We start from the raw sequence: 21937 nt of genomic DNA, 5'->3' as shown, positions 1-21937 counted from the left end.
ATAGGCTATCTTGCCTCACCGAAATGACATAAGATGTATCTCAAAGCAATGCTACCCAATATTTCCTCAGTTCTTTCAAGTCACTTGGCCCTGTGTTTTCTAATCTTACCATTTCTCAATGTCATGCAAACTTTCTGTCAGATCAAAGAGACAAATATTTCGAATTGCCTCATGGAACACATTGAACATTGTACATTGAAATTAATGTATAAATTAATTAATGTACAGAACTGCTGCTGAGCAACGACAGGAAGCACATTTCTCCAGAAAACATGTTTATACTTGCTTCTGAACTGAATTTGAGTACATGTGCAAGTTATTGTATATTTGCTACGTACAATAAATACTGCATGTAAAACACATATTGTACATACATACATAGAGAACTTCTTTATCCGCATGGGGACATTTCCCTGGCAGCATCTTACATTCACATTCACGAACACACTTGTACCAAGAAACATACTATCATTCACGCAACAGAAAGCCTGGGCAGCGAAATACATAGGCCTACATACCAATACAAATTGGACATACACACACCTATTCAATCAATCTTGACTGTGAGAGAGCCATCCACACATATATTTGGCCTGTTCATGTAGTGCATGCTTATACACAGGGCCAAGTGACTTGAAAGAACTGAGGAAATATTGGGTAGCATTGCTTTGAGATACATCTTATGTCATTTCGGTGAGGCAAGATAGCCTATATTGTTTGTAGTATCGTAACTTGGCGTCATTTTGATATCAATACTTTTTAGTAACTTGGCATTTTTGTACGTTGAAAACGTGTTTTTTATGAGATAATCTTATAGCGTTTTTACCCTGGGTACAGATAAAAAGAAACGTTGAATGGATCAACTATTTATGGTACAACCAGCAGAGATTCATTAATCACACTGTAGCAGCTCTGCAAGGGATATCAGAACAGCTGCACGCCACCTCACTCATGACAGTACAAAATAGGCTAATACTTGATACAATGTTAGCTGAGGAGCAGGGGGTGTGTGAGAGTATTGGGGACGAATGCTGTACAGTCATTCCAATGCACACAGGAAAAGGGGGTAATATAACAACTGCATTAGAGGCATTGGAAAATTTAAGAAATGAACATGTAAAAAACACAAGGGGGGAATCCAGAGAAGGGTCATGGTGGGACTGGCTTAACATGCCATCATGGAAAACGGCTTTGGTAAAGATAGGGGTGGTCATGGGGACAGTACTGTTGATGTTGTTGTTTGCTACATGCTGTGTGATTCCTCTGATACAGTCTATGGTCAAGAGAATGATAGCTGCAGTGACTGGACAATTCCCACTGGTTACTGAACCAGACTCGGAAGCCCTCCTCCCTGAACTGGTAGCTGAAGAAGGACCTATGGTGGAGGAGGAACTGTCACCGAGGGGGGAAGAACCACTGCATGAGATTCAATATGGTACAGGGGAAGGGGGATGTTTTGTTGTAATTGTCTTTCAAACAGGACCGAACGAGTATTGCGATCAACAAGGACACCCGGTGAACGCCAGAGGTGGACCCTTGGACTGTCCGTTCGGAAACCCACTGTGCGAATGGGGAGTGAGAGCAGGTGCCGGATGGGAGTGTTGGGACCACCACCCACAAGCCGCTCGCGTGGTCAGGGATCCCCAGTTCTGGGACGCCTATGCCAGAGAGATCTGGGGCATAGGTCCCGGGGACGAGGGGGATGGCCTGCCCGATGAAGAATAAAAGAAACTCCAGTCACTGTGCATCGAATGTGCTAGCAACCTCTCCACAGTGATGACCCTCTACGGTATGTAAAGCACCTGGGTTGAAGAAACATGCTTTGACCAAACACTTCACAAGATGACACAAGAACACACCAATAGCAAAAGTATCTGAGTGATGTGCTAGTAACCTCTCCTCAGTATACAAAGTGCCAGACTACAGCTCGCAAAGAGCTAAACTGGACGAAGTAGATGACCAGGCCACGGAAAAAGGGAAACAAACGGGGAACTGCAATCAAGATATCAACATAGCTGAGCACATATGGACTGATTGATCAAGAAGAAAACCGACCAGAATCATGATAAAAAGATCCATGTGACCATTTTATATAATTGTGTAATTATAAGCACATGTAACCCGTGGCTGATCTTATTACAAGTATATTCAGGCTTGAGCACGCAGTATGTATGTAAAATATGTGTTAGAGGGGAGGATCAGGGCTCACTGAATTTTGTTGTGAAAACACTAACCACGCTTTGCCCCACTGATGTTGTCTAGGCACCCCAGGCGGCACAGAAAGACTTCTATCCACCAGCATCAGCAGCGGTATCCGTGTGGGCGGGGGCCACACAATACACGTCCAAGAACACCTTAAGGGCGGTGAAGGGGGCTTACCCAAAAAGCACGCAGCATTGCTATGGGAGTCTGACGGTGGATGCAGGGGTGTGTCTGACAGGACGACAGCTGGGTAAATCGGTTTACTGGTGGTATACATGAAGCAACAGAAAGGCCGTATAAGGAGTCTGTTGAATTGTTTATTTCTCAACAAAGCAGTGAGGACTGAATACACTCCAGTAGATAAAGAATACACATGCTAATTGTATGGTTATTGAACATATGCATTTATATAAATATATAACCATCACTAACAGTTCCAGAAAGAAGGGAAAGTGAAATGACAAGAACGGTAAGGGACAGAGGCATTGAGTGGCTTTTACCCACTCCCAGCCAATTGGGGAGGGGATGTTTACCACCAATGTCTTGCTTTGCTGTTAGGTCTCCCTCCAGGTGACAGTCATCTTTTGATGATCGCTAAAGCCTGAGACAGTGTTTTGCTGTCAGGCCGGACGGAGTCTGACAACAGATCTTAGGGAAAGCTACCAAGTATAAACACTAACACATGTACCAGAGTCATATTAAGTAAAATGCTGGAAAACGCAAGAATCCTGATGCAGGAGGGTGATAGATGAATGTGATCAGACCAAACATGGAGTGTGCCACAAGGGCTACTCTCACGGGCTGTCATGTAGGGGGCGGCACATATGGTGCCCCGCAGTCTCTGCATTGATGTTAAAGCTATGTATTGGTCAATTTAGTCCGCATTTAGTTATGTTCCTGCACCAAGTTGTCTGCACTGCTTATTTTACAAGTAATCACAATAGATATGGAACTTAGAAGTTCCAAAGGGGGGAATGTGGGAAATAAATTTAGATGTACTAAAAAACACAAGCCCATTGTATGAGGAAAGATATGTAGTTAGAGAGCACAGGCCCAGTGTATATGGGAAAGGAGTGCATCAATGAGCACCAGCTGTCTCCCCCCTAACGTATCATCCGGCTAGCAAAGGAAGAAAGATACAGGTGGACCAAGGTCGACCTAGGCAACCAAAATGTGGGAAATAAATACAAATGTACTCAGAAAACACAAGCCCATTGTAAGGGGAACCGGCAGCAGGGGAACGCTTCATACTAAATAGATACAATAAGAACAAACACGTAATACACACATAATTTCTGCCCTGCTGACTAAGCTGTATAAAGGCGCCTTTGTGAAACTAACGGAAGCTTCTGCCTTTTTTGGAAAATGTGTTATCAGAATATGTGACTTATGATAGAAGGGGGAGGGTGAGACAGGCGGGAGACGAGCACTAGGGAGGGGCTGATAAACAATGGTGTCTGAGAATTGGGTGTCAGATAAAAATAATGATGTCAATAACATTACGTAATTAACAAAATTAAATGGGAAGTACTGGATTTAAGCTACACAACAGGAGGAGTTAGAAAATGGATATAAGAGGCAGTTGGCCCGAGGGGAGAGTGTCTGTGTGTGTGTGTGCGCGCACATGGTGTGTGTTTTGGGAATGCTTGGAGAATGATCTGATGTATTGTCTTTACTTATGAGTGATTGATAATTGTACTGTACTGCGCAGATCAGCCCGGGTTATTTTATGTAATCTTTGATTTACTAACAATAAACCCAGTTGCATCAGACTCTGAGAAGTGTGCATCTTTTGAAGAAGCATTCAACAGTGTGGAGGAGAGCGACCTCGGCGTTTCTGGCCCAGGCCGGGGCCCGCTTTCTCCCTCCCACATTGGAGAAGTGAATCAACCAACAGTTAGCGCGGGTAACCTGCACGAAAGTGCATTGTAGTTTTTTTTTCACGTATTTCATCCAGTCAATTTAAATTAATCTAACGTTACACTTGATTCACTCATTAGCTCCGCTAGATAATGTCTTACTCTTTGAGATCATGTAGTAGAAATAAAATAAGAAAATATAATTCATTTAACTTACTGAGAATATATAATAAGAAATAATGAGTGTCAATAGCTAATGCGTTATTGCGAGCGTATCATCTAGTTACGCTTCAGAGCGCATTGTAGTTATTTTCACCACCGAATTCTTATGGACAGGGAAGCTCGGTAGATAAAGTCTTACTCTAGATCATGTAGTAGGAATAAAATAAGAAAATATTATTAATTTACTGAGAATAGATACTAAGAAATAATAATAACCAAGTAATAACAACAATATAATGTGGCGATCTTGCCTGTGTGTAACTAAATAATTGTTAGCTTGTTAGCGGTTAACTTATCCTGCTCCACGATCGTGTAAATACTCGTTATTTTAAATGTGTCTAGCCTGCTAGGAATCGCTTAGGTAGCGCTAGCACCCCCTCGGGTTTATGATTTGCACCGTCATGTTTCTGTCATTAGTCAACTAGCCAATCAGAGACTGTTAAAAATATGGACAAAGCTACTGTGACGTCACCCATCGACTCTCCGTGGGTCACGGAGAAACACGTTTTGAGGCTCAATGGCGGGCGCGGCCATGTTCTCGATTTGGAGCCAAAACCATAGAGTTAAGCGGTCTTGTGATTTTTACAATTTGATTGACAGTCCGATGCGGAAAAGCCCATCAACCTGAACGAGGCTAGCTGACTGTCTGCCGTTATGTTTTAAAATATATTATCAGATGTTTACGGAGTTTAATTTCCATCCGTGACTGTACTGTGTCATGGAATCACGTTATATGTATGACATTAAAAATACAATTAGGCTATGTTCAGTTATCTTCAATTTATGTTTCTCAGCAAAACGAATATGCTTAGCTAGGCTATCCGTGGTTAGCTCACGCATTAGCAATATGAACCACAGGGGAAGAACATTGACTACACTGATGGTCAATCAATCGGAGATGTGTAGGCTACTGGTGATTTGACTAGGCTAATTTTCGTATAACTGTCTGGTAGATCTGCTGTTAACCGAGCAAGTTATCGTCGTAGGTTTTCGCCAGTCAGTTAATGAGCCAGTAACTGGTGTAACAAAATACACCAGTAACAAAATACACCTATTATGACTATTTGTTCTTGTGAGAAAAAATTATTGACTTTGTATTTTGATCGCATTTGTACCGTAGACTTACATGGAAACCGGATATGAAAACACCTATACTGGAGCCATCCGTAGTGGCGCTAGTGAGCAACCAGGAACTACAACACCAGGAAATGAGCTTCAAAAACGAAGTCTGGTTTTGGCCGCTTGGTTTTACAGACCCACAGAGAGGCAATGGGTGACGTCACAGTAGCTTTGTCCATATTTTTTACAGTCTCTGGTCTCGTGCTGCTGTTTCCCGCTGTATGTAAATTATCCGACCTTTGTGTGATGTGACGTTAAGGCTGTGTGATTGGTTAGCCCTGTTGCGCCGGGGCAGCCAATCACGGCGAACGGGGTTTGACAAAATCAGGCTTCGCCCAGTTATGATGGTCAGTCTACGAATTACCGTTTTGAAGAGATGTCACAAATAAAGCGAAGCTCCCCGGGAGCGATTCGAAAACAGCCAAGCCAGTCTCCGTCTCTGCTTCTTCGCGAAACCGTGAAAAAAATACATGTTTGAAACTGGAAAACTGATTTTTTTTAATTAATTTTTTATAGATGGCTGGAAAACAAAGGAGTAAAAGCAACGTGTGGAGTTATTTTGATTTCACACACTTAAAGATGGTGTTAATATATATTTAATTTAATATCATCTTTTACATTTTTTATCTAAAAAGCTCTTTGTGTGTTTATTTTTATTTTTATTTGTTTGCTTACAAGTTAAATGTTCTTAAATATAGAAACTTTAATAAAATATAAGTTTTTCAAATTGATTTGAAAACGTTGCACCTTTTGACAAAATATCGGTCAAAACATCGGTAATCGGTGGGCTAGGACTCTCCAAAATCGGGATCGGCATCGGACCCAAAAATCTGGCATCGGTCGGGCTCTAGTGCTGTTCAATTGAGTCACAGGTTTTCAGGGAGTTCAGCAGTCTTTAGACTGTTGTAGCCATTGCACAATGATGCTTCTGCATCATTAACCTTTTTATTTGTGGATTTTAATGTGAATTTGGGGTCACTGTCTTGCTGAAAGATCCACTAGTTTCATTCTGCTGGCAGAGGTAGACAGGTTTAGGGCTAAATTGTCCTGGTACTTGGGTAGAGTTCACGATGCTGCTTTCCTTAACAAGGGCCCCAGGATCAGTGTGAGCAAAGTAGCCCCATAACATTAAAGATCCACCACCGTATTTTTCTTTTCAGTATATGCATCCTTAAATCCATCCTACATCATATTCCTGGACATGGTTGTGAGGGGGGTTGGAGCCTCTCCCAGCATACATTGGGCAAGAGGCAGGAAAAAACCCTGAACAGGTCACCAGTCCATCACAGGGCACACACACCATGCACTTACACACTTACAGACATTCAAGAAATTCAGTGTCTCCAATTAGCTTAACCTGCATGTCTTTGGACTGGGGGAGGAAACCCATGCAGACATGGGATGAGAATATGCAAACTCCACACACACCACCATGCTGCCCTCCAGCAGTTTTAAACTTCTTCATTATTGCCCTCACAGTAGTAACTAGCATCTTCAGTTTATTTTTTGATCCATTGCCTGATTTTCAAAGGTCAGCAACCATTTTCATTTCGTTTGTCAGTTCTTTGTCTTTCTCTGTGGTGAAGATGAAAAATGGGTTTCACAAGCATGTTCTCAGTTTAATCCTCCAGTGAAACAGGAAGCCATGGAAGGCCACAAGAGTTTCTCTTAATATTGATGTAGATTGAGTTTGATTTTATTTTATTTATAAGAATCTTTAGGGGTGCCAATTATTTTTATATATTTTTGGGAAATAACAACCCTACCTGAATCCAACCGTCACACTAGAGGGAGCCAGTTCCCCCAATCTTACTTTCTGTGCCTGTTTAATGCTAATTAAGGTGTTGTGTCGCAAACATTTAATAGCCTGACCAGATTCACATTACAGGTACCTGTAACTGATTTATGACTAGTCAAAGAGCTAATTTAAGATCTAACTGCATTTTCACTCATCAAAAAAACTTTTAATTACATTTTGCTAGTAAGATTGAAGTTACTTTCGCCATTCAGTCGTATGGGACCTCCAATTAAAAGATACCTACAATTCAGTTTTGACTATCCAAAATGTGAACTCCAGATACTGTATCGCCATTTCAATTATGACTAGTCATAACTCAAATTAGAGATCTCCACATTAGCTCTGCCTTAGTCATAAATTCAGTTAAAGATATCTTTCATTCCTCCGGATTTAAGATACGTCAGGTAACAGGGGACCAGGACCCAAACATAGAGTGGGGAAAAACACCAGGAACTCCAAAATGGCAAATATAATCAAAGACTTTACTCTCATACAGGTAACAGAAAACAGGGAACAAAAACAAGGCAAGACAGGGCACTTTCAAAAACAAAAACAGCAGAATTTTCAACAAAAAAAAAAAAAACACAAGGAAAGAGAACTCAGGCAGGACAGAACTCACAGACAGAAACGCGGGCAGAAACACGGGCACCGCGGTTGTCTTTTCCTAAGTTTACTTAACATCTTTCGTTTTCCATCGAGGTCAAGGAAAAGTGGTTAGGAAAAGACATAGAACGAAATTCTTTTGCTTAGGAAGGTTCCTAACTGAGTGAAATAACCCTGCTAAGTGGCAGCCATGATGAGCTGTTTGAATTCTCTAAATGCTAAGGAAAGGTGCTTCAATGCTTTCTCTTATCTCCTTTAGCATAGGGCACACTGGACCGTCCTTTACGAAAGGAAAGGAGATAATGCCGCCCCACAATTTCTTACGGCAGCAACATTTAAAGTGAAGCACAATTCAGCCGTTCACGAAAACAAACGATCAACATGACTGAGTTGTGCGGTGGTTCTTAAGCTATTATATGCATAGGCTTATAATCAGATCATAATCAGCATATTAACCATAACACAGAAGTCTGTCTTTCAAGAAAAAGGGATAGGAGACGTTTTTAGCTACATTGTTTTTAATTCCACATGTTTGAAACTTATGAATGATGATATGTACAGTAGTAAATTTGTAGGCCTAACATGGTATGCCTATCTTGCATTAAATTTAATGAATTATTTTCATACAATCATACTAATTGGGATTCATGTCGATAAATATGAGTGGACAGGAGGATGAGCGTGAGCAACCATTCTCAATGTGACAACCATTTCGTTTCACTTTTGTGACTGGTAGCCTATATTCCTTTTTTAATTCAATTCCAACCCTGGTAATGAAGTAATATTTTTCACCGGGTTGTCCACGTTTATATAGCCTGCATGAAACAAAACTGTAAGAATGCACGGGGCGAAGTAATTAAGATGCGCTTTTAGTAGTCCATCTTCAGAACATTGGGATGGCAGGTATGCCATCCCGCCAAGTTACGCCTTGGCGGGGGCATGCCCCATACCTATACAGCACCGAGAGTTTGGCATTTAATATATAAAATAACCACAACAGCCACAGACACTCAGCCCTTAAAAACATTAAATTCTGTACATTCTGACCCCATTTCAACGGACAGATTTCATAAACAACTTCACATGTCCACACAATAAAGCCCCAAACTAAGGGAATTTTGTGTGTTCTCCTTCTTCTTCTCTTTCTTCTTCTTCTTCTTCTCATTCTTATTTTTCCTGCCGCCTATCCCACTAACAACATGTCTCCCCATTGGACATTTTACCGACATCAGCCAAATCTTGACCTACACGACCTCCCACCCCAGTGACCACAGACTGTAGCCCCTACTGTAGCTTAGTCCTACGCAGTAATCAGGAAGTGACGCAAACTGTACATCATTGGTCCACAACTAATATTATAACAGTGCCAAAATGACACAATAAATCATTAAATCGACCCATGGACAGTCATAAGACGAATTAAAGCCGCAAGCGGCGTTGGAAGGGGTCCAAGCATTGGCAGCATCGCGCCCCCTATGGAGCGATTTTAAAATGGCTTTGTCCTCATGATCATATGCCTTCATCCAACATATCTACTGAATATCATGATGATCGTATGAAATATTGATGACTTATGGCCAATTTTGTGCTAAGAGACGCTGTCGGATGACTTAGTTATGTCGCCATGGATGTGCCCTGGCCGCTTCGCGTAAAGGCCTTTACTATGTCGTAACACTTAGATGGTCCGGCGTGTATGCACAGCTGCAGTGTTTCTGCGCCGCAACTAAAAAAGGCGTCACACTAGTGTTGTCACGATACCAAAATTTTGACTTTGATACCGATACCAGGTGTAGTATCACGATAATTGATACTGAAACGATACTGATTCAATACTCGGTACCTAACGACACTGAAATTACCTTAATAGATCAGAAACATAATGTCCACAAGGGATGACCTCATTTTCGAATTCACGGTTTATTAAAAACCCGGTTTATTAACAACCTTTAAGTTGAAGCCTGTTCAACATATCAATAAGCATAGGACTATAGTGTTACAGCACTAAACCACAGAAAACTATATTAAATATATTTCAAAAATTAAACAATTGTAAAGTAAATTATCTGTAAACAGGTCTTTCACTTTAAAATATATCTAAAAACAGCACATTTCAATAACAATACAGCATCTTCCTATAATAAAATATTTACAAATTAGAACAGCTATTGCTACTGAAGTGAACTGAGTCTAAGCTTGCGCTGTATCAACCACGAAAAAATACACAAGCGCAGGTCACCTCACTTGCCAACCTTAGTTGCTACTGCCATCTAGCGAAGATTCTGACAAATCATAACTTTTCATCCTCTCAATCGGTAATGCGGGAGACACATGTCCCTGGCTTTTACATTTGACGCAAAACTACCGAACGTCGGAAAATTCTAATACCAAACCGTTTCTTTTTTTTTTTTTTTTTTTTTTAAGTACCGAAAAAGTGCTGAAGTGTCGGTGTACTGTGCAACAGTACGTCAGACACATATACCAATCCATTGCTCAACTTAGCAGAGAATGCACATTTCAGAGCGCCTCAGAGACAGATAGGATAATAATACATATTTCATATAGCCTAATAAATACGACATAAAAAAAACGAAACGAAAAATCAACTGGACATTCCTGCTAGCATGCGTGCTGCGCGAAGAATACCTTATTATTTATTTAGACATTGGCAGACTACAGCATTTGCGACTTTTGTTTATATTCAATAGTAATTGCAGCGAGAAACTGCAGCTGTAGACACAAGAAAGTTTGTTATATTATGGTAACAACGGAATGAGGCGGACTATATATATAGGCTATATTTACCGTCATTGTTTTATTATACCAGCGTGTTTTCGCGCGTTTGCAGAGAAACTCAATTACTATCAATAAAAATGGTTTAGCTAATTCCCAGCGTAGCCTAATGACGGATGGAGATGGGACTAAAATAATTTTCAACCGTCCACCACATTTCAGCAACGTTCCAACACTCTCGTCATCACTGTTCCATGGGTCACAAAAACTATTACACTAACGCTTACATTGCAGTGTGAAAAATCTACATTATATAATACCACTAACCTATTTAAAGACACCCAATTTCAAAAAGAACGTATATAACGAAAATAACGTATATAACCGAAATATTTTGAGCAGTAATACTTACATAGCAACATGACATTTTATCTGTGTTTAGTAGCCTAGTATAGAGACAGAAAATCAATTACAAAGTCCTATCCGCTTCTGTTTTGCGTCAGAAAACGATGTCAGATAGGTCTATCAGCAAAGAAATGGCTTAGCTAAGCCCTTAAGTCCTCAGTAATAATAGTACTCTACAAGAAATTATGAAAATCGTTGACAACGTTTAGTTAGGTGAATCGTCTTTTATGCTACGCCACAATGCGCAAGTGAATGCGATAAGAAAATATTCCGTTGCGCTGAACTATAAAACGCTATTCCAAATGAAAAATCATACATGTTATACATCGTTAGAAAGCTTATACTCTCACCTACTGAATAAATGAACTGTCAATGAAGCCAAATCGTACGAAAAACGGCGACAACGCCTTAAGCAACAGGAATCACAAACGGATTGTCCACGACAATATATGACCACTCAGTCGCAAAAGGGACATCTCTACGCGTGAAACCGGTGGTAAGATTGTATAATTATTCAAAGTTTAGTCCCAGATATTGACTGTAGAATGACGTGGTAATTTTTAAAAAAAAGTTAGTCTCGCTTATTGCGTCATTCAGTTAGCAGCGTTTTCACTGCTGTATTGGCATATTTTAGGGCTAATGTCGGGTTCATCTTGTTGCTACGGAATATTGCATTACATTACAGGCATTTGGCAGACGCTCTTATCCAGAGCGATGTACAACAAAATGTATAACCATAACCAGGAACAAGTGTGTCGAAAACCCTAGAGGGCAGTAGCCTACCGTTCTAAGTGCAGGGAACAACCGCATTGTTCAATTTAAACCCTGTAGGTTACACTGATTAACACTAACACAGACAAGAACAGCAACAACGCAGTCCATGCACAAATACAAGCAATAGTTAAGACGAGTTAAGTCACCTACGAAACAACTACATAGTTACAACCCTAAGCTTACTGTCAATTTAGAGATTAAATTGAGAATACGATTTCTCTCAGCATAATGACGGATTTAAAGACTAAACGAACTCACCCGATATTGTCTTCAAACGGACCGTATTATTTATCTAGACATTGGCAGACTACAGCATACATTGCGTCTTTTGTTTATATTCAATATTAGTAATTGCAGCGAGAAACTGCAGCTCTAGGTCGTTATGTGATGGTAGCAACGGAACGAAGCGGACTATATATGTATTAGGCTACCGTTATTATTTCATTATACCAGCGTGTTTTCGCGCGTTTGCACAGAAACTCAGAACCCATAAATAAAATGGTTTAGCTGTTTCTCAGCATAATGACGGATTTAAAGAGTAAACGAACTCACCTGTTATTGTCTTCAAATGGATCCATGTCAAAGAAAAGTAATGATTCATCCTCTCAAAGCTTTACCGTAGCGTATTATTTATGCAGACATTGGCAGAGTACAGTATAAATTGCGTCTTTTGTGAATATTCAATGTTAGAAATTGCAGCGAGAAACTGCAGCTGTAGACACAAGATAGTCTGTTATGTTGTGGTAGCAACGTAACGAAGTGGACTATGTATGTATTACCGTCATTGATTTATTATACCAGCGTGTTTTCGCGCATTTGCACAGAAACTCAAAAACTACCAATATAATGGTTTAGCTTTTTCTCACCATAATGACAGATTTAAAGACTTAACGAACTCACCCGATACTGTCTTCAAATGGATCCATGCCAAAGAAAAGTAATTATTCATCCTCTCAGAAAGGTTTTACTGAAAAACTTTGGGTAGCCTATCCTAGCATGCACGCTAGGTGGCACTGTCAGACCGTGCTTTCACTGCTAAAAACTAGACCCTACGGCGTCGGATCACTTGCGTCGCCATGGTTGTCCCTTGCCGTAAAGAAGTTTACTCTATGTCGTAACCGTTTAGATTTGGAGCTCCAGCTTTTCCGCACCCCACCTAATGAAAAAGTCCAAATGGTGTGCAAACCATACGGCGGACATAGGTGCTTCCAATAAGAAAGTTGTAGAGCACATTCAGATGCATCGGTCGATGAAGTTTTGTGTTGATCTGACTTATGGTGTGGGAGTTATGACCTTTTAAAGTATGATCCTTTGTTATAGCGCCACCATCTGGCCGACATGGGTGATTTTTAGTGCCTGAGTAGTGGGGGGCCACAGGAACGCACCTACCAAATTTGGTTGGTCTACAACTTATGGTTGCTGAGCCTCAGACATTTTAGCCGAGAAAACTGCCACGCCCCAACTAAAAAGTCAAAATGGCGGGCAAACAATATGGCGGACATAGGTGGTCCCAATGGCAAAGGTATAGAGCACGTTGACATGCATATGTTGATGAAGTTCTGTGGTGATCGGACTTATGGTGTGGGAGTTATGGCCTTTTACGCGTTACCCTTTGTTATAGCGCCACCATCTGGCCTATATAGGTGACTTTTAGTGCCTGAGTAGTGGGGGGCCATAGGAACCCACCTGCCAAATTTGGTTGCTCCAGGACTTATGGTTGCTGAGCCTCAGACACTTTTAGCGGAGAAAAATAATAATAAGAATAATCCTAACAGATACAATAGGGTTCCACCAGCTTCGCTGCTTGGACCCCTAATAAAATACATATATTGTGACTATTTGTTCTCATGAGAAAAAATTATTGACTTTGTATTTTGACCGCAGTTGTACCGTAGACTTACATGGAAACCGGATATGAAAACACCTATACTGGAGCCAACCGTAGTGGCGCTAGTGAGCAACCAGGAAGAACAAGACCAGGAAATGAGCTTCAAAAACGAAGTCCGGTTTTGGCCGCTTAATTCGGACGCAGCCTTTTCGTCCGCTTACCTGTGGGTGGAAGCTTTTTTCGCGTAATAGGTGCCTGCGTTCTTCCTTGTCTGTTCACCCGATATATAAGCAGCTTGAAACACAGCAACTGACAACAGACAACAACAGACAACTTGTCACAAACACATACGTATAGGAATTGTAAGGTCAGCTAACCTTATTTTTTTCCAAGTGGGAAAACTAGAAGACCTCCGTCGGTTAGCCTAGTCAAAGATAGACGGACACACCCTGTCAAAGCCTGTGAGAGTAGACAGTAAACTGTATGTAGCGAGATCGTCATCCAATGCCGAATTGCCCCATTTTATTCACTCGAACAGGTAATGTTTATTAAAGTCGTCGTAATATGTTCATATGTTTGGATGGACATGGAATTTCACACAGTAGTTTAATTACCATAAATACCGGACACCTAGGCTACTTCAAACCCCCACGTCTTTTCGAAATGTTCAATAAAAAGGACGGGACCAACGTCGCAAAGAAGCGTGTCCGGGTTCTGGACGGTGTCCGACTATGAGTAAAATGATATCATATAGGCCTAGAGTAATCTCTGCCTAACATAATCACTCCACTACATTTTTCATCAATATTGCAAACCACTTAATTTTAGTAGGCCAATGGGAATGATTCCCTCTAAAACATGAAAAAAAGTAACAACCCCTTAATTGTTTAATTTAAAACAAAATCAGGGTTTATAGTGCAGTAAGTGTAAAAATGTCAACAACAAGCGACAAGTCCTGTGACGTCCGTCTCACTAGGCTACCTCCTCACGTAGTAGAAGTGGTCATGGAATATCAAAAAACTGAAGTAAACTTTCTTTTAAAGGTTATTTTTAAATTACTGGTCTAAAAGGTATGTCTGGATTCCGTATGAGCTCTTAACTTGTTATGCTACGCATTAAACTCGCTATTTTATTGCCAGTTATCCGTTTTTCTGAATTACGCGGGTTAATGCGATTATACCTGCAGATTCCCATTCCTCCCCGCAGCCCTTTACCTTCAGCTTCTCTTACCTCAGTTCCACTCCACAACAGGCTGTTTACTCCGTTTTTTACATTTCATTTTATTCCTTCTTTCCTAGGATTCCTTTCTTCTCCGTTTTTAAAATGGCCGTTAAGATTCCGTTTCTGTTTTGGACATTTCCTTACTTACCTGTTTACCTGCTCAACTGAATGTTCGATGGGTGGAGTCATCTGTTGTGGAGTGTAACTGAGGTAAGAGAAGCTGAAGATAAAGGGCTGCGGGGAGGAATGGGAATCTGCAGGTATAATATATTAGCTGCATCAGTCACGGTATTTAATAAGTGCAGAATAAACAAATATTTAATCCATGTAGATCTTTGCCAAATTGTAGCACATACAGTGAGCACCATAATTCATTGGACAGTGACACATTTTTTTGTTATTTTGGTTCTGTACTCTAGCACTTTGAGTTTGAAAGGATACAATGACAATGAGGTTGAAGTGCAGAGTGTCAGCTTTAATTTGAGGGCATTTTCATCCATATCGGATGAACCGTTTAGAAATGACAGAACCTTTTGTACATGGTCCCCCCAGTTTAAGGTACTACAAGTATTTGTTGAATTGGCTTCACAGATGTGTTTCGTTAGGCAGGTGTATTAATTTGTGTGTCGTTAGTGAATGCAGAAGAGAGCTGTTGATGTCTAGTCTTGATTCTAGACTTTGCAATTGCCTTTGGAGATTGTTGTTGGGGTGTGACAACATAAGGAAGACAGCAGTGTCGATGCAAAATAAGCTGGCCGTCATAAGGCTCAGAAATGAAAATCAATCAATCAGGAACATTGCAAAAACCCTGGGCATGCCCAAGTCAACAGTTTGGTTCATCATTAACAAGAAATAAAACAACCGGTGAATTCAATTATGTCAAAAGACCTGGTAGACTGAGGAAGACCATTGTAGTGGATGACCGGAGATCAAAAATACTCTCCTTGATGCAGGTGTAGATATGTCAAAGTCTACCATACATAGAAGACTACACCAGCAGGACTACTGAGGGTACACTACTAGATGCAAACCACTGATAAGCCTGAAGAACAGAAAGGCGAGATTACAGTTTGCTGAAAAGCACCTAAAAAAGCCCCAAGAGCTCTGGAACACAGTCTTGTGGACAGATGAGACAAAGATTAACATGTACCAGAGTGATGGAAAGAGGAAAGTGTGGAGAAAAAAAGGAAATGCCCATGATCCAAAGCATACCACCTCATCTGTGAAACATGGCGGAGGGGGTGTTATGGCTTGGGCCTGTATGGCTGCCAGTGGAACGGGCTCACTTATCTTCATCGATGATGTGACTGCAGACAGAAGTAGAACAATGAATTATGAAGTCTACAGAAATATTTTATCTGCTCAGATCAAACCAAATGCCTCCAAACTCATTGGACGGCACTTCATCATGCAGCAAGACAATGACCAAAACATACTGCTAAAAGTGGAAAATCCTTGACTGGCTGAGTCAATCACCGGATCTGAATCCAACTGAACATGCATTTTACATGCTGAAGAGGAGACTGAAGGCAAAAAGTCCCCGAAACAAACAGGAACTGAAGATGGCTGCAGTACGGGCCTGGCAGAGCATCGCCAGGGAAGATACCCATCGTCTGGTGATGTCTGTGCATCGCAGACTTCAAGCAGTCATGCATGCAAAGGATATGCAACCAAATATTAAAAATGATTACTTTATTCTACATTATGCTAAGCTGTCCAGTATTTTTTGATGCCTGAAAATGGGGGGGACTATGTGCAAAAGGTTCTATAATTTCTAAACAGTTCATCCGATATGTATGAAAATAGCCTCTAATTAAAGTTGACAGTCTGCACTTCAACCTCATTGTCATTGTATCCTTTCAAACCAAAATAACAAAAAATGTGTCACTGTCCAATGAATTATGGTGCTTACTGTACATATATCAGGCCTATTCAACAACTTGTGAATTATATTGATGTTGGGACTTAGAGTTCTCCAATATCTGTAGACTGAACACAGAAATAAGTCTTTTTGATTATAACAAACCATCTCAAGACAAATAGCCTTCTACAGACAACAAATTAAATAAATTAATTAATTAATTAATTAATTATTTATTTATTTATTTAACGCTCCACCAGTCTCCCTGCCAGTCACTGACCCATTAACATCCTGAATGATGGCCCTATGTAACATGATAATGTGTGAGGTAAGTAATTTTTATTATTTCTTATTACAAAATAATAAGAAAATAACAATTTTTAAGGTTATTTGCCCTTTCTATACTCATCATATGTGTTTGTTTGTGAAGTATTTAAATAAAATATAAAAAAACTAACGGGAGCTGACTTTCCAGGATACCTGCTCTTACCAGTTCCACTTCATTTTATTCAAAATGCGCCACAAGACATTTTATTTTATTTTATTTGCATTTCAGGGCTGAAATGTGAGATCTGACCCACAGTCTCTTTCTCCAGTCGGGAGTATCTGGAGACGGGACGTGTCAAAAGCAAAATGGACGGATCAAAAGCATGTTTCTATTGGTCAATGATTCGGTGAGTCACGTATATTATCCAATCAAAGGCATGATCCAAAGGCGTAGCTGTATCAAGATGGTTTTGACGTTTCTGAGACGGCATATCTATTTTTGTTGTCGGTCCTGGAGGTGAATAGTAGGCTATGTCGGTGCATAAATTATGCGCGAAAACAAAAGTTGTGATATTTGTGTAATCTGTTAATTTACACAATTTATTTGAAAATGGCAATTGATCGTCAGTGATTACGACGCTGAAATTGGCTCCCGATTCGCAGCTCCCGACTCGAAAATTCCGCTCCACCTTAAATTGGCGAGGTCTCTTTCCAGCAGGTTCTTGTTATCTTAGCAGATTCCTGGCACATTTAAATGTTTTTGGGACCAGGACTTTGTTTCACGGTCTTTGTCTAAACTATATAGCCAATCTAATATGCAGTAAAGTCATGTTTGGTGTTGATGGAGAGTTAATATCACGAGCTGTTAGATGGTCTCATTCTATTTTGAGAACGTTGTCATTCAAAGTTTATGTGTTACATGAAAGTGAAACGCCAATCACGGAAATTGAGCTATGCAGTTGTTACACCTGAAATTGTGAAAATGGCGACACTATGTTTGAACAATTGTCTGAATCCAGTGCTTTGGATGCTGTTTGGAATAAAAATATTATTATTGTTATTATTATTCACAAATATGATTTTTACATTGTAAAATAAATGGTACTATTGTGCTAAACTTTATGCAACCCACAGCCATACAGTACATTAATTGGGCAAACATATGTCTGGATAGCTTTGTAAGATTAAAAAATGTTTTAATAGGCCAAAATATTTTCCATTATTATATGTATTTATTTATTCACCGCCCCACCCCTTTTTTATATCAAAAGTATTGATGTCAATACTTTTAAAGGCCTAGATTTTGCAAGTTTTAATTATAGGCTTATAGACAGTGCTTTGTATGGGTGAGTATCTTGGCATTTTTGTACATTGAAAACGCGTTTTTGTTGAGATATTTCATTATGTACTGTGTTTTCTATAAGGAACTGATAATAATAATAATAATAATAATGCATATAAAAGTATGTACCATAATGAAATCTGGAGAGAGACATGTATACACATACATACAGTTGAGGCCAAAAGCTTACATACACCTAGGCTAAAGATATTCAAACTCAGTCTTTCATAACTCTGCACATTTCATGTTGCCATACATTTAGTTTGGCAAGTTAATTGAGGCATCTGCTTTGTTCACATCAGAGGTAATTTTAAAACAATCGATTAGAGACATATTTATTTCAGCTTTAATTCACTATATCAGAATTCCAGTGGGTCACAAGTTTACACACACCTAGTTTAGTGTGTCTTTAAACAGTCTGGAAGATTCCAGAAATTGATGCAATTACTTTTTACTGTAACTTTTGTCATAATTAGGAGTTAACTGGGAGTTAATTGGCACATGTGGCTGTATTTAAGGGCCTACTTTTAGAGCCACTGCCTTTTTGCCCATGATACGATGGGGAAATCCAAGCAACTCTGCCAAAAAATTGTGGACCTCCACAAGTCTGGTTCCTCCTTAGGAGAAATTTCCAAACAACTGAAGGTAACAGGAACATCTGTACAAATTGTATACAAATATAAAAACCTTGGGACCACAGACACTGCAGAGTTCAAATTAACTCCCAGGGCTAAACAAACTATGGTCAGAAAGGTTCAACTGAACCCTAAGACAACAACAAAGGAACTGGTGAAGGAGTTGGCAGCATCAGGTACCAAAGTATCTACATCCACCATTGAGGGAATCCTACATTGCCATGGCCTGAAAGGCTGCTGTACAAGGAAGAAGCCCCTACTCCAAGGCCGGCATAAAAAATCCAGAATGAACTAGAAATACTGAAGCAAGACCTCAAGACATCAGCTAGAAAGTTAAAACTTGGTCAGAACTTGGTCTTCCAGCAGGACAATGATCCTAAGCATACCTCCAAAGCTGTAACAAAATGGCTTAAAGACAACAAAGTGAACGTACTGGAGTGGCCATCACAAAGCCCTGACCTGAATCCCATAGAAAATTTGTGGACTGCACTGAAAAAGCATGTCCGAGCAAGGAGGCCCACAAACCTGACTGAGTTACACCAGTTCTGTCAGGAGGAATGAGCAAAAATTGTGGCAAAGTATTGTGAGAAGCCTGTGGAAGCTTACCCCAAGTGTTTGATTAAGTTAAGCAATTAAAAGGCAATGCCACCAAATACTAACAAAGTGTATGTAAACTTTTGACTTACTGAAAATCTGATATAGGACATACAAGCTGAAATAAATGTCTGTTAGCTATTATTTTGAAATGACCTCTTATGGAAATAAAGTAGATACCCTAATTGACTTAACACAGGAAATGCATGGCAACATGAAATGTGTGGAGTTGTGAAAAATTGAGTTAGAATGTCTTTAGCCGAGGTGCATGTAAACTTTTGGCCTCAACTGTAGCCTACAAGGTAAACTGTAAACTAGAACTGTTAGTTGGAGTTTGGGTTGCTTACAGCAGTAGCTTAGGTGGCTGACTTTCATGATTGGAGCATCCGTTTCTTAAATTATTTGTACATGTCCGGTTTGTGGTCCCGACCAGACAACTGAATGAGTAATTGAATAAATTTGTAGTTTGTAATGAATTTGCTTGTCTGCGACTCCCTGATCTGACATCGGTTTCAAGGGGGTTTCCCGGCGTCCTGGCTGGTTTCCAGGGGATTCCCCCTGGCTAAAGTCGATGATGGACAACAGGAGCAGAGTTAACACCATCCTACAGCCATCCTGCTTGTCTCTTAGGAGTGATGATTCATATCGGCGTGTAAGCACACACACATTACAGCGTTCCTGCTCTGAACATGGACTCAGGCTGGTTGATCTGAATGTACAGAGTAAACAGGCACATGCTGACTTGTGCATCACATCTCATGTACAAATGGTTTTAAGGCCACGTCTGAAGGGTTTATCTATGCTTCCTGTACTTTCGGGGCCCTCGGTGCTGTGTGGTCTTCACTCATAAACCGGTTGGATTTTATTCATATTTTAATAATCTGACTTTTTATCCTACGAGCAGGCATATCATAAGCTCCCCAGAAACCTGATGCTAAAGGCATTGTTTAGTTCTGTTGTGACCGCACATGACCAACACCCACAATTATAATATAGGGGTTATTTTCATATACACAACAATTTCTAGATGATCTTATTCAGATTCCTTCTCACATATAGCAAGTCATCTAGCAGAATTGCAGAGTGAGACGCTGATCCTGGAGGAAAATCATGAAACTCCACAACAGAGCCCATAACAATGCCTCTACATGCACAAGATGTCTTCCAGTGTGGAGAGTATGTATAATGTTCTTAAAATGTTTTCAGAAATTGCATGGCACTTTCTAAAATGGCCTTAACTTTATGTACTTAAAACTGGTTTTTCCTATACATATAAAGGTTATAGATAAATACTTGTGACCTTTGTGACAGAAATTACTTGCACATGGAAAATACAGTGGATTTCATATAAGCCATCTCTACTGAACTTGACTTGACTTTATTGTCCCTGTAGATAAATGTGGATTGCAGAACTGTGTTATGTTAAAGGGCTCACAGACGCAGACAATAGAAAGTTAGAAACATTGCAAATGTCACAGTAGTAGTAGCACAGGAGTATACAATATGCAGAGATGCTACACAGGCAGCCCAGTGTGACACAGACAGCTGGAGCAGCCAGATCAGCTGGTATTAGGCGTGGCTGGTGCCTGATGGCTCTCTGGTGTCTGAGTGAGTTCCAGTTTTATTTTTAGAAATATATAAGTATAAGTAGAAATATATAACTTGACATAACTGCGAGACAATATTTTACAGTAAGATAAGATTGCTATTAAGCTACTTGAACCAATTCATATGCAGATGAAAACATTTGATGGCAAAAGCAACTGTCAAACTGAGAAACATTAGCCATAATCTGAATGCTGACTTCAGTGACTATTGAGCATGTGGCTCCATCTAGTGGTGGTTTCTTTAATAGGTTTTATAAAAGGTTGTCAGGTTTTGAATGCCTTCACATTATGATATGCATTTGAAGGTAAGCCTATCACATTAAATGTCATTAAAAACAAATTATTATTATGATTATGACTATTATTATTATTAGTATTAGTAGTAATAATAATAACTTCAGAAAAAAGCTGAATTGAGTGTGTATTTTCAAGAAAAAATGAGCACAATTAGAGTACACATAACTCAAATGGGTGCCACCGATAGACCGTATAACAAGAGCAGGTTAAAACCTAGTGGACCGAACCGGCCGACGTCACAGACAGGCGCGGTGTAACTTTATCACTCACTCAGTCAGTCAATCACAGACATTCGTGTTTGTAGGGCTGGCCCCGCTGTTGCGGTCCGGCCAAAAATAGGTCAGTTCTAAAGGCACCCCAAGGAAGCCGTGGGTCTCTGTAATTGTTGGCAGAGAGATCCAGTCAAATCCCCGTTCGCTACCAAGAATCTACCAATGAATTGAAGGGGATAGCCAATCAGAGCGCGTATGTCTACCAAGACCAATCCCTTGCTCGAGTCTCTCGGGCTGAGAGACGCGCAAATATTGAATGAGGTAAATCGCGGTTTTATTTTCCTGCGTCGGTAGGTAAAGA

Source organism: Anguilla anguilla, chromosome 19 (genome assembly GCF_013347855.1).
Source record: "Anguilla anguilla isolate fAngAng1 chromosome 19, fAngAng1.pri, whole genome shotgun sequence".
NCBI lineage: Eukaryota > Metazoa > Chordata > Actinopteri > Anguilliformes > Anguillidae > Anguilla > Anguilla anguilla.
This window is presented reverse-complemented; position numbering follows the sequence as displayed.